The following is a 13029-nucleotide window of genomic DNA, read 5'->3' as shown; positions in this document are numbered from 1 at the left end:
AGAGTATTTTTCAGAGCATTTTGATCTTGATTTTCAATGAGGTTACCCTTCAAAAACTAAAAAGATAAAAAGCTCCAATGAGAAAGCTCTCAGAGCAATGTCATGTAAAATTATAAAAACACCGTTCTGAGAGTTCTAAATACAAACACTTTATATTAGAGGCTAACATTTCATACAGGATGCAAATTTAAATAATGACAAAAAATGTTCTAAAAAGCTTTTCGTTGCAGTGAAACCTGCAAAAGAGAGCATTTACAAATTCAAACTATAAGTTGTCCGATTATGGAAGACCCAGGTCATCCAGAAGCCAAAACCTAGTCCTTATTCAAAAAAATCTTACAAGCTGATTTGCACAAACCATTGCAAAAGCAAGACCTGCTAAACCCTTCCAATTCCATACCAGTCTTAATTGTCAAACAAAATATTGCAAGGAGGTGTTGTCTCATTTTGCCTATAAGTCAGCAAAGTTACATCTGTCTGAAAAAAACTGTAATTGATTCCAAAGATAAGAACAGTCATCTACCAGCATCAAATGTACTATTCCTAGTAAAACCCTACTTGGCACAAAGATGACTCCTGCTTTATTACCCTCCTGCCTCTATCTTTGACATTTGGCACTGTCAATCGCACTGGCTACAAAATGTTCCTGATGAGAGAATAGGCGGCAGAGGAATGTTCCCAAGATCATTTCACCCTTACCTCTAAAATTGGTTCCAGGGCATGAAGATCTTAAACTCCAGCTCCAAAGCTTTGTCTCATTAAATGGGAGTACCCAAAGGCTCAATACACTTTCAAACACTCTCTAGATTATACAGGAAATCCCATGACTCCCTCTTAATCCATTCCAATAGCTTTGATCCCACTTATATGCATATGACAAATATCCTCAAAGAAGTCTCTCAGGATGACATTGCCCTGCTGTCACTGATTCTGGTTAAAATTCAACCTGGATTGACCATTTACCACCTCGATCTAAACCCATTGACCATAGACTTCCTACTCATCTCTGTGCCTAGCTGATTAGCCCCAGTGCAATCATGACTGATATTCTAGAATGTAAGCAACTGTGCTCAATCTTTAGGCTTTGCAATGTGTATAAACCACCACCTTTAATCTCACATATTATGCATATAGTTAGGTAGCTCACAGTCAAAAAACATTATAATTGTGCAACATGTGATACTAATATGGCACGTGGCACAGTGTTAGGTAGTCATATGAACATTGATTTTTGATGTAGACCCAAAAAATCTAATCCCCCGTTTTAGGCGTGTGATGTCATAATACAAATTGGCCACTGCAAGGGCCAGTACATTATCTAATATTAGTCTTTCAGCACATAATTGTAATGTTTTTTAGCCAAGGATTTAAAAAATGTTGTAATTTAATTGACTCATAGATTGAGTCTATATTCATTACTTGGTTTCCTATCTTTTCCTTTCTAGGGACAAATGTTGATCAAAACAAGTGCTGTAAAACAGAAGCATCATTTAGTGACATATTTTCTAGAGAGCAATTAAGTTTGGCCAACATTATACTTCAACACTCGCTAACAGACTCAGTTTTATTGGTTCTATTGTGTAATCTAATTAAAAATTGCTGAAACTGACTGAAACTGTTATTTGAAATATATGGCGGGCAATGAGAGAGCTCAATAAACGTTTCAGTGGCAGCCTGAAAAATGTTGTCACGTTTCCCAACCTGTTTTCTTGCCATGACCTGCAGATACAGTGTTGCAACCTGTAAATGCATGGAAAAGTAAAATACCATAATGGGGCAGAAATCTGGGGTCCAATATGTAAAAAATCTTTTGAAGTATTGGAAAACAAATTCGTCAGGGGACTATTAAAAATTCCAACTAACACCCCCCTGATACCCCTATATCTAGATCTTGACATCAAACACACAGATCTGCATGCTTTATTGAGACCATTGCTGATGTGGATCAGATTATGGACAACCGTAGAACTATCTGACTACAGAAATGGCCTGAAGGAAGTTTTAGAGTTGGATAGAGATAATAAGATTTTTTGGTTTAAGCACGTGAAAAACTGGCTTACCAAGCTCGGATTAGCACATTTTTGGAACGAGCCGGAAACTCTAAATCCAAACTCCAAGAAAATTGTTAAACTAAGCTTCTGGTCATATGTGAACTATAATGCTGTGTATTCGAGAACCCATGGCCCCCTTACTGATAAATTTCTACTGGCAAAAAATGAGGTTCTATTCGAACAATTTCTAGATGAAATCCAACCCCCATTGGCAAAATCCCTATATCTAAAATTTAGGTATGGAACATTGAGGTTAAAAGTAACTGAGAAAAGATGGGGGAAGTCTGATAAAGAGCATTGTACTTTGTGTACCGATAACCAAAGGGAGGACATCTTCCACATATTGTTCTTTTGCCCTAGTTATGACAAAGCTAGGAAAAAATGGATAGTCCCTCTGAGCCGCAATCTTGGTACATCTTCCCATAGGGAAGCGGGCAGAATCCTAACTATGGACACCAGTCAAGTAATTGTGTTCGGTATTAGTAAATTCCTATTGTCCACCTACTTTGTTAGAAGGAAACTATCTCTTCCATTTTAAACTAGACTCCCCGGAATCATGAATAAAGCCAATGTATAGCATTTTAAATTTTGGTGTAAACTCAATTTAATGTTTTTTTAACTTTTCTACTCTTTTTAAACTATTTTAATATTTATTGATACTGTGCCAAACTGAGTTATATATTATGTGCTCTATTGATGAAATATTTGCCAATGTGTTAGATTGTTGAATTGTAGAAGTAATGTAACACTAGGGTGCCCTTATGATGAAGATTTTATAGTTGTATGTCTTATAATGTATTGTATATTTTATTGTATCTTTTATGTTGCAATGCAACGAAATAAAGATTGAATTGAAAATACCATAATGGCATCCATTGATGTTACCCAATACCAAAATAAATCCACTAATTCCTGTTTTGAGTTTCAGCTTCCACCAATAATTCAATATAAAGAGGTAGTGGAGTTTCATTATCTTCTTTGTGGTGGAAGTTTCACTTAGAATTTGCCTTCTTACACTTACTGGTAGGATACCGAAAAAGCTGTGAGACTGACAAGGTTGCACTCCTCCTATTTATTGTCCTGTCATTTTAAATCATACAAACTTCCATAATCATTCGTGTTAGATTTAGAATAGCAGTCCATACTGATGTTTCTTGGCAATTTTGCTTAAACTGTCCACTAAATCCATCTACTTCAAGTTGAAACATGTTTTTTTTTAATATTAGCAACTGTATCAGCCAGGCAGACACCATCCTAGAGAGCATTTTGTTTCAGATACTGAATATATTTTCTCCCATATCATTTTGCGTATTAGAAGAATATCTTTATTTTTTTGTTCAGCTGTGAGTTCACATAGGAAAGCATGAATCTTTTCTTTTAATCATGTGCTTTGACATATTTGTCTACATTTTCCACTTCTAAATCTTTCATACGATGAACTACTAGTGATTTGATGTTAGACAAGTAAATACTTGAGATAATTAAGAATATTAAACTGCATCTTTGAGATAGTTTACAATTTCACCTAATACCATGCCATAGATTAATGTCAATTGGTTGTGTTTGCTTTTTTCTTTGTTCCGTATTTGCCGAAGCTGGTTATAATAACTAACAAGACACGTTTTGTGCTACTTCACTTCAGGCACAACCATATAACCACCACTTAACTTGGTGAGAACTTTTGAGTCACCTAATTCAACTGCAGCATCCCAAACTCATTTATCAATTTAAGAGTATGCACATATATAAGCTCTGCCCCTGACTCTTTCTCACAGAAGAAACATGTATCTTTCAATTCACCAAATGAAGCATGCATACACCTTGAAGTACTCTCTTGAAAACAGTCTTGAATGAGTTTAGATTTTCTTGATGACCTTGCAAGTCTGTGTTTGTCAAATTTGTTTCAACAAGTTATTATGGAATTTAACATTTTTGACTTGATGATTGGTGGAAGTCCTTTTATTTCATCAAAAGCTAGCAGATCGTAAAGCAAACCTTTGTACCCAATTCCTATATCAGAACGTTTACTATTAGCTGGACACAATAAAACATCTGGTAAATCTTTTTGACACAATACATACAGATCACAATCTCAGTTCCAACATTTTTTGTGCTAGATGTGAATTCTTCATTAATATTTACAAATCAAATTCACATCTTCTTTTGGTAGACATTTTTACTCATTGACAGTGGATAATCTTTACAAAATGTCAGAAACTTGCAAGAAAAAATAATTTGTTTGTTTACAAGAGCAGTACAACATATGTTTCAATTGATATCATACGGTATTAACTTACTGGATCCATTAAAAATTAATCATACCTCGTCAGGGGTCAACGAAAATGCAGAATTTGTACTACTTTTGGCATTTCTGACCAGAAAAACATATGAAATGATATGATGGATACCTAATATAAGATTCATAAACACTACACAAATATTAGCAGAGGCCATTTTCTTTTATGATGGTAAACGGGCAAAGTAGCCATACGATTTTTGGGATATATATCATCACTGATTTTTCACCTTATTATTAAGCTCTGTGCAAATTTTCATGTTGGTATCACATTTTGTACGATTCTAACCCTAAGCTTCCTCACTAAAGGGTTCCTATTCCAAATTAATCTTTTGCAAAGAATCAAACTCTTACCTCCCAGTTGAAAAAAACTAAAAAAGGTCCTTCCAGTATCATTTAGAGTGGACTATGGAAACACCTTACTAATTGTATTGCCCATGATTCATTTCTCTTCAATAAATCATCGTTAAACATTGCAGCCAGATTGATCACTGGGACCAGAAACTATATTGCAGAAATGCAATGTGGTTGAAGTTCCTCAGGATCAGGGCGGTGCTCAAAAGGGCCCCCCTCTTGATCACCTCAATTCGGAATACCATTGAGGCATAGAATGTTGAGATGATTTAGTGAGGGAAAGGCAAACGGGGGTGGGAACAGCGGAAAAGGAGACCTGTAGACTAAACTATACCTAATTAGTCTTAGAATACAAATGCAGAGTAAAGTGTTTTGGCCTAGACCCTTTTTCCCTACTGAAACGCATTTATAATCTAACCTGCAGTAAAAGAAGTGGACACTGTATTCCCTTGAAATACGACCCCCTTAACAAAATGTTTAATAAGGTTAGTACATACGGAAACACCATACATACCACCGATTATAGACATTACAACCAACGTTCACACTCTTCATAAAAGGGAATTGTCTTCTTCAAATATCTCTGGTCTCAAGGAGCTGAAAAGACTGATTCCTGATTGCAGTGAAGGGCTTATTTCTTGGTTACGTCACCAACAAAAGAATAGGAGTTAATAGCAAAATGAGGGTTTTAATGAACAAAAAAGAAGTTTTCTTTCTGTAAGCCAAATCTGTCACTACTACAATGGATGTGGGATGCAGAATGCAAGGAAGCATGTATTTTGGGTTCCCAGCTACGTCTCCTCGAGCACGCTATGATCCTGACACTGTAAACAAAGCAATACGCAGTACAATTGCAGCGATTCTCATAGAACATGTGTAGATATCAATCAAAGTATGCGTAGAGAAATACACTTCGTCGGCAAGAATCCTCCTACCAGAAGCCTCGGCCAGACCACTCTGCAGTGCCCTTGCCAATCTGAAGTTCCAGTAGGACAAGAGTACAGCAGGACTTGAGAGAGCTGCAGATGCCATTCATCTATGCACAAGTTCCCAGAATAACATGCATCAGCAGACAGGCAGGTCTGGGGAGGTCTTTATACGGTGGTCCCGCCAAAGACAGCTGCTTCCAAGAATCATGCGACATGTAGTCCCAGGAGCTTTCACAATGCAGCAACAGTACAATTACCGAAAACAACAGTCGATAAAAGAAGGCAGCACCTCACTGCATACCATCCCAGCAACCTACACAAAACCCCCAATGGCATTCACCAAAGGCACTCACCAACCTGAGCACCAGCATGAATACTCTGTAGCCAGAAGGAAGCAACTTGACTATGTCTGGGGGTGCCAAGAGCTATAATACGAACAAAACCACCGGGAGCGCAGGACCAAGTGGTATGGGGCCCATTGTCTCTATTTGCTGATACTATAACCATATCAAACCTATATTTATCTCCCAGAACTGGTTTCTGATCATGGCTTACTGAACATCTAAAGCTCTCCACTTATATACAAAACTCTTCACTTTTGAATCTCCTCATTAACTCATTAGTAAACCTTTGTTTTCATGGAGACAATCATGTTCTATTCTATATAAAGCAATTATTTTCAGGGAGTATACTCAAGTTGTATTATAAACTGTATCTTCAGAGCAAATTATTCTAATGTGGTATTCAAAAGTTAAATAATAAACTAATATTCCAGCAACACATTCCAATGAGAGTTTTAATTTGTCATGACTTAATGAAGCAAGCTATATTGTTTCTAGATTCTCATAGGTTATGCAGTTTAACAAGAGACCACTTTGACTTAATCTATCTCATATTTTAGCTTGAAACTCAAATGGTTTCCTGTACACAAATGTATTCCTGCTTCTTCCCTCCCCTTTGTGCTCCGGCTCTAACCTCTTCAGTTCCATTAACAACACTACCATGCTGTTTTCAATGAATAATAGATTTTCATATCTTACGTATCTCCAAATTGCATAGGTGGTGACCACAGCAGTACAACACTGCTTTATTTTCTTCATTTATGTACCCTGCATCACAATCAGCTAATGATCACTTGATCTTTCAGTTTTTTTTTATTATTGTTTAGGTTTTGTAAAGAGCTCTGTCACAGCTTTAGTCTTGTCAGCACTACATAAAACATATGTTGCTAATTTAATCAATTAAATAATTTGCCTGTCATAGCCTAAGCTGCTGAGAGGCCAAAGAGTGGGAGGTTGATACTTTCAGCTAGAGTTGAGCTGACACTTTCCTGCATGTTTACTAGTGCAATTGTGGTTATTTCAAGCATCTGAAGCCTGATTGTATCACATAGAGAAGATGAATAAAGCCAATTTGTTCTCCTAATTTGGTTGTCCCCAATCTCTGAATGATTTTTCTTTTTTTCTTTTTGAAGGTAGTTTTGAGAGTTGCTAGTGAGGGCTTCTGGATCTACTTAAGGGTTCTTTGGGGTGTGAGTGGGTAATGAGCACACATCTAAGTTGAACTGAATCATATTCCTTAAAGAGGGATGAATTTATCATGGTTTTGACTTTCAGGTTGGTTGAAAAGGTAGGGATGAATTGCTTCAAGTGTATTGCAGGACATGGTCCAACTTCCACACCACAGCTGTTGGTAATTTAGGAAAGACTGTTCTTTTGGTTGATTCAAACAGAAGTGTAGGAGGCCTGAAGTAGTATGGTTTGGCTTGGCAGGAAGGCATGGTAATGGCTCAAAGCATCCTGAAATTGATGCCCTATGTTCTAAATTTGATTCTGAAATATCTAGAACGATCCTTGCAATGCTATTGAAAAGCACATTTGTTATGATCCTCACCGGCAACTCTAGGACACTGCCACCATCTATAGCATTTCGCCATGTGTGTCCCCGTAAGAGATGTGGCAGGATCCATGTCTCTTATGCTTTGCAGAAATATTGGTGGCACTGCCCTTATGTTCTGCACTGACGTTTTATTGGTATTGGGAACCATACTATTCATTCTGTGCTGTTCTGTTCTATATATTCCCTAATATGTTCTTTTGTATTTAATGCTATTTTCTTGGTGTTGTTTCCACTGGTGCATCTTTGCCTTTTTACTTTCTCTGCCTCGTCTGATGGTACAGCAGCTTGAATTGTAGCACTGTACATATTGAAGAATCAGCACATGGCAGCCATCTTGGGCATGACTGGGCGTGGCTCGAAAGTATAAAATGGAGCCTTGCCCGTGTGCTCTCTATTTTTCTGCCTGCTGTTCCAGAGGGTTTGGAGCTGCTCTCCGCCGATCACCTTTTTTTAGAGAGGACTTCCGGATTTCTCCTTGGTTGGCGGTGGCGACATCGGGAAAAGTTCTTGTCATCACGCTGCAACGTGGATAACATATCAGCAGGAATTAAGGTCCAGTGTTATGAATACAACAGAGATTGGCCCAAATCTTGGCCGGTAGGAGCGATTTGCGCAAAAACGCCCCAATATAACATTGAGGGCCCGATGTAGGTAATTCTAAATTACCACTTCGAAAATACCGAATCATACAGATTCGGTATTTAAGACGTGGTAAATTAGAAGGGGGGAAATGTGGGTATTTCAGATTCGGTAAATACCTAATCGTTAAGATTCGGTATTTACCGATTCTGTAAATACCGAATCGGTAAAGCCCATTGATTCCTATGGGCAGCCAATCAATGGTCATTACCGAATCGGTATTTACCGATTCGGTAAATACCGATTTTTGCAAGGGTGCAGGGGGTGTCACTTTGACACCCTCTAGCACCCTGAATTCAGGCACGTGTGCCATGTGGCCACACACACATGCCCTAAGGGCATGTCTGTGTGTCACATGGCACTGGTGTGCATGCACACATGTGCATGCACACCTGGATTCGGTATTTTACCACCCAATTGGATTGGGTGGTAAAATACCGATTCGGTAAGGCCTGTGGGACTCAGTAGAGTCCCACCTACATCTCCAAATTACCGAATCGGTAAATTTACCGAATCGGTAAAATAGGTCACCTACATCAGGAATGACCATTTACCGGTCGGTAAATGGACACCTACATTGGGCCCTTGGAGCGTAATTCTTGGAAAGACTTCTTATATGATGAAGGTACTAGGCAAGTCCTGCACCCTTATGATTTTATCGGGATAATGAATATATGATCTGAGACTGACATATAAGTAAGGAGTGTCACACCTTGATAGTGAATTAACAATCATTGCATCCTGTTTTCCAGTTGTACCCTGAAGGCTTATGACATCCACAGTATAAGACCTGGTAAGTGTAAAAGAGCACAGTAATAGATGCATATGTTTGTGTTATGTGTTCTATAAGATTTTTTTATGTGACGACAATGTACTATTATATATTATTGTTCTAGGGGAAATTAACATATAACAGTAACAACTCCTATTCATACATCAATACATCATTCACTGCCAAGGAGGTGCAGGAAAATCTTGAGAAAATTAGAACAAAATTACAATACGGCAATTGCTAGAATCACTTAGGTAATCTGTGGCTTTTTCCTTTTCAGTCTCCCTCCCTGCAGTTCCTTTCCCAAAACCCCTTCCCACACCTGGCCATTTCAATAGTCTAGTTCAAGTTCAATATTAGTTTATTTAGATCAATGGTCCCCAAACGTTTTAAAACCACATCAGTAAAACATTCTAAAATCACAATTCATTAATTGACCTAATAAAACTTCATAGAATACATTCAACATTCCCTTCGACATTTAATGTCGCATAGGCCACACAGAACTATAAAATAGGCAATTCAGTTCAAAACGCTATTGAGAAATTCTTTAACTTTTTGGATATACTTCCCCTTGGCACATGCTATGTTGAAATTACTAATTTCTGTAACGAGGTTTACTGCTTGGGCCCTATTTTTAATATTGTATTTTTTAGAAATTGGGCATAAAACTATTTTCGTATCTCTAAGAATTTCTAAAAATCCAGTAGTAGATGTAGGATATTGCATGTTGTTCCCAAAGTGCAGGTGCATTTGTCCTTACTATCAATCATAAATCTTTTTACCCCGTTATTCACATAACATGGGGTTACCCCAACCTTAGCAGTTCTCTTCTCAACCAGCCGCTAGGTAGCCAATCAATATAGGGGTAGTGTTGTTCATTTTGCCACGCTAGTGCCTGAAACATACACATTTTTTTTCTCAACTGGTAATCTTGGTCCTTAGCTCGGGAAATTTCTTTACCCAGTGCCCTACGTTCCCTCTTGTCGATCTTAATGTGGAGAGTCATGGGGCACAACGGGATCTTTATAGTACGGCACGCTTTTATGAAGATAGCTCTTGTTCCTTTTGCCCACATTAGCTCACACTTTGCAATTACATTTCTGCACCATTGTGAGATTTTATGATCTTCTCCCATGCCCGGGTGCCTCCAGAAACGTAATAGGGCATTACATGCGGTTATTCGCCATGAGTACCTTCCCAATTCTTGTCTCACAGTTTGGGCAATGAAAATAAGTTTTTTCAGAGTGTTTCCCTCCTCTGAGTCCCATCCGTTTGTACCATTCAAATAAATCACTTCTGCACCATACAAAGAATGAGGTGGTAATATTGCTGAGTAAGCTTTTAGAACTAGTCTTTCAGACCTGTCACCATGTGAACGTTTGAATCTTTCCATATGTACAGTTGAACTTCAATAGGAAGAAGTGTGGCGCTGCGGCTAGGGCAACTGACTCCGGAATCTGGGGATCACGGTTCAATCCCTGGCACTGGCAGAAGATTAGCCCAGCACCATGTGACTCTAGGCAATAGCTTGATTAACCTTTCCGACGGCCCCCAGCGCCTAGAGACCCTTATGGGTGATTGTGCGCTTTACAAATGTGGATTATTATTATTATAATACTCTGTGCTATTCAGAGGCGCAACTAGAGCCACATTTCGGGGGGGGCTAAGAAAAAATTTCGGGGGGGGCTGAACTTTAATCAGTAGGCAGAGTGGAGCGCAGAGTCGAGCTGCAGGGGCTCTTACAAGGGCTGAAACAATAACAATGCCTAATTAACATTCAAATGGTCTTTAAACGACCTGTGAAACGTTCGGGTGCGGCTTGTGTGCCCGGGATCTGTCTCATCCCGGGCTGCCACACACTACGGGGGGGCTGAAGCCCGGTGAGTTCAATGGGTGTTGCGCGCCTGGTGCTATTAAAATATGCAGACTTGAAGCTGCCTGGGGGTGGAACATTCTGTCAACGAAGTGATCCTGAGGAATCGGATTGCGACACAATTTTTATTAAAGCTTGTTGGTTGGTAAATTAATTGTGAAAGTTGAAAATGTCCTGTATTGGATTTTGAGCCTTGTTTTGATTTCAGATTCATTATTTTTTATGCCATGTTTTAGGGTTTCATGTGAGCCCCTTTTATGTAACTTTGCAATGTAGCTTTTTCTTATTGAATATTGACGTGCAACTATAGATTCCAGGATGTAACAGACATACTTGAACTGCATCGAAATTTGCCTCAGAATACGACTAACAATGGGGCTCTAATTTCATCTTGCAACACCTTATATATTTTGACTGACACATCATCACATCATGCTGCCTTTTCTTTATGCATTTTTTTCTAGAGCTTCTGAGAGGACCTTTTCACCCAGCTTTAATGAGCCATGAAAATTCAATAGTTAGAGAACCACATTTTCTGATAAGTTGTACAAAGAGTATGGAATGATAACATAAAGAGATTTAAACCACCTCATACTGCTTCCAAAAGGCCTTATGTATAGTTCCTTATTAGTCCTGAGCTTTGTAACACCAGTCCTGATCAATGATACCATCTCTTCCCTACAAACTTGTACTTTTTTCAGAAAATGTGAATGTTGAACAGTTTGTACCCTTCTATGAAAAGAATTTAGCTCGGCAATTTGTACCACCCCATATGAATCCAGTTTTGACAAGCCTCTCCAATCTGCTCAAGAATAGGTCTGGGCGTAGTTTACTGAGTTTTTTTACGCAGAACTCCGCAAAGTTACAAAAAACTCCACAAAGTTCTGCGACTGGTGGAGTGCAGTGTGAACTGCAGTTTGTGCTGGTATTCCTGCCGCTTGGGTAGAAATTCTATCCAAGGGGCAGCTCGTGAACTTGCCGTTTGTGATTGCAAACTTACCGTCGCGAGCGGGGAAAAAACTCTGCTGCACTTCACGTGGCGGAGTTTTCGCACTCTGCGAGCTCCGCAAAGTGCAAAGTGCAGAAATCTCTGCACATTCCACGAACGGAGCGAAGTTCACCGCCCAGGCCTACTCAAGAATATGCTGCATTCTTAAAAATTGCTACAGTTAACATCCTAGTTTCCCTTAACATCATACCTTATTTGCATATTCTACACCTTGGTGATATACTTTATTGATTGATGTTAAAGTATTCTGTACTACTGCGATATCTGTTAATCCAAGGTTTTCACCCATATCACACCTGCTTTACAGGTGAAATAGTTTGCAAATTCAGAATCTGTAAACAGCAAGCAGACAGAAGACTGTCTAATAGGCTGTGTTCATGAAGTGTTGTCCTGCTAGCAGGGCCAAACACACTACTGGGTCATCTTAAAGGTAGTGAGGATCACAACAATATTATTTATATTCAGGAACATTAGCATCATCAGAATTTGGGCAATATTAGCTCAGTTCTATATAAATGCCACCCCCACCATGTTGTACAGTAATGATGACTAATCACTACATTGAGCATGCCTTCCTGATCTATTACATTTGCTCTGAAACTTTGTCCAACAACAACATGTGCACCCTTGATCTGAGTAGACCGTCTAAAATCTGTTATAACCTTCTTGAGATTTTTTATTGAACATTCATTGCATCCTCGGTTTGCTGCACTTTCATATCAGAGCAATGAAATGTATTTCTGCCAAATGAGCATGACCTTCATGTATCCATGCCTGCAATACTTCCCATAAATTTTAACATTTTAACTGCACTGAATCATCGCTAAATTGAGCCCTCCTGCCTGCTTTCTTGTTCATGCCAGGATACTTTTCAGCACGCACCCAGCTTTTCTGTTTTTTCTTTAAGCAGACACTCATTTGGGGGGGGCCTTCATATATTAGTGTATGTTGCCTCACTTTTACTTTTGCCATTTTGTCAAAATATAAAGCTTGCAAGGGACAGATGATAAAGAATAGGATTAACAATTTCCAAATTGCAATTTTATCCTAATGGCTGTCTGCAAATCGCAATCCCTTATGTATGAAACTTTTCGTTTCATACTTGCGATTCAAAGGGTGTCGCAAAGCGACCTACCTCATGAATAATACTGAGGTGGGTCGCAATTGGCGACCCATTAGAAATGCCTGCAATCACAGGGATGGT

The sequence above is a fragment of the Lissotriton vulgaris genome, chromosome 12, assembly GCF_964263255.1.
Source record: "Lissotriton vulgaris chromosome 12, aLisVul1.2, whole genome shotgun sequence".
Lineage (NCBI taxonomy): Eukaryota > Metazoa > Chordata > Amphibia > Caudata > Salamandridae > Lissotriton > Lissotriton vulgaris.
This window is presented reverse-complemented; position numbering follows the sequence as displayed.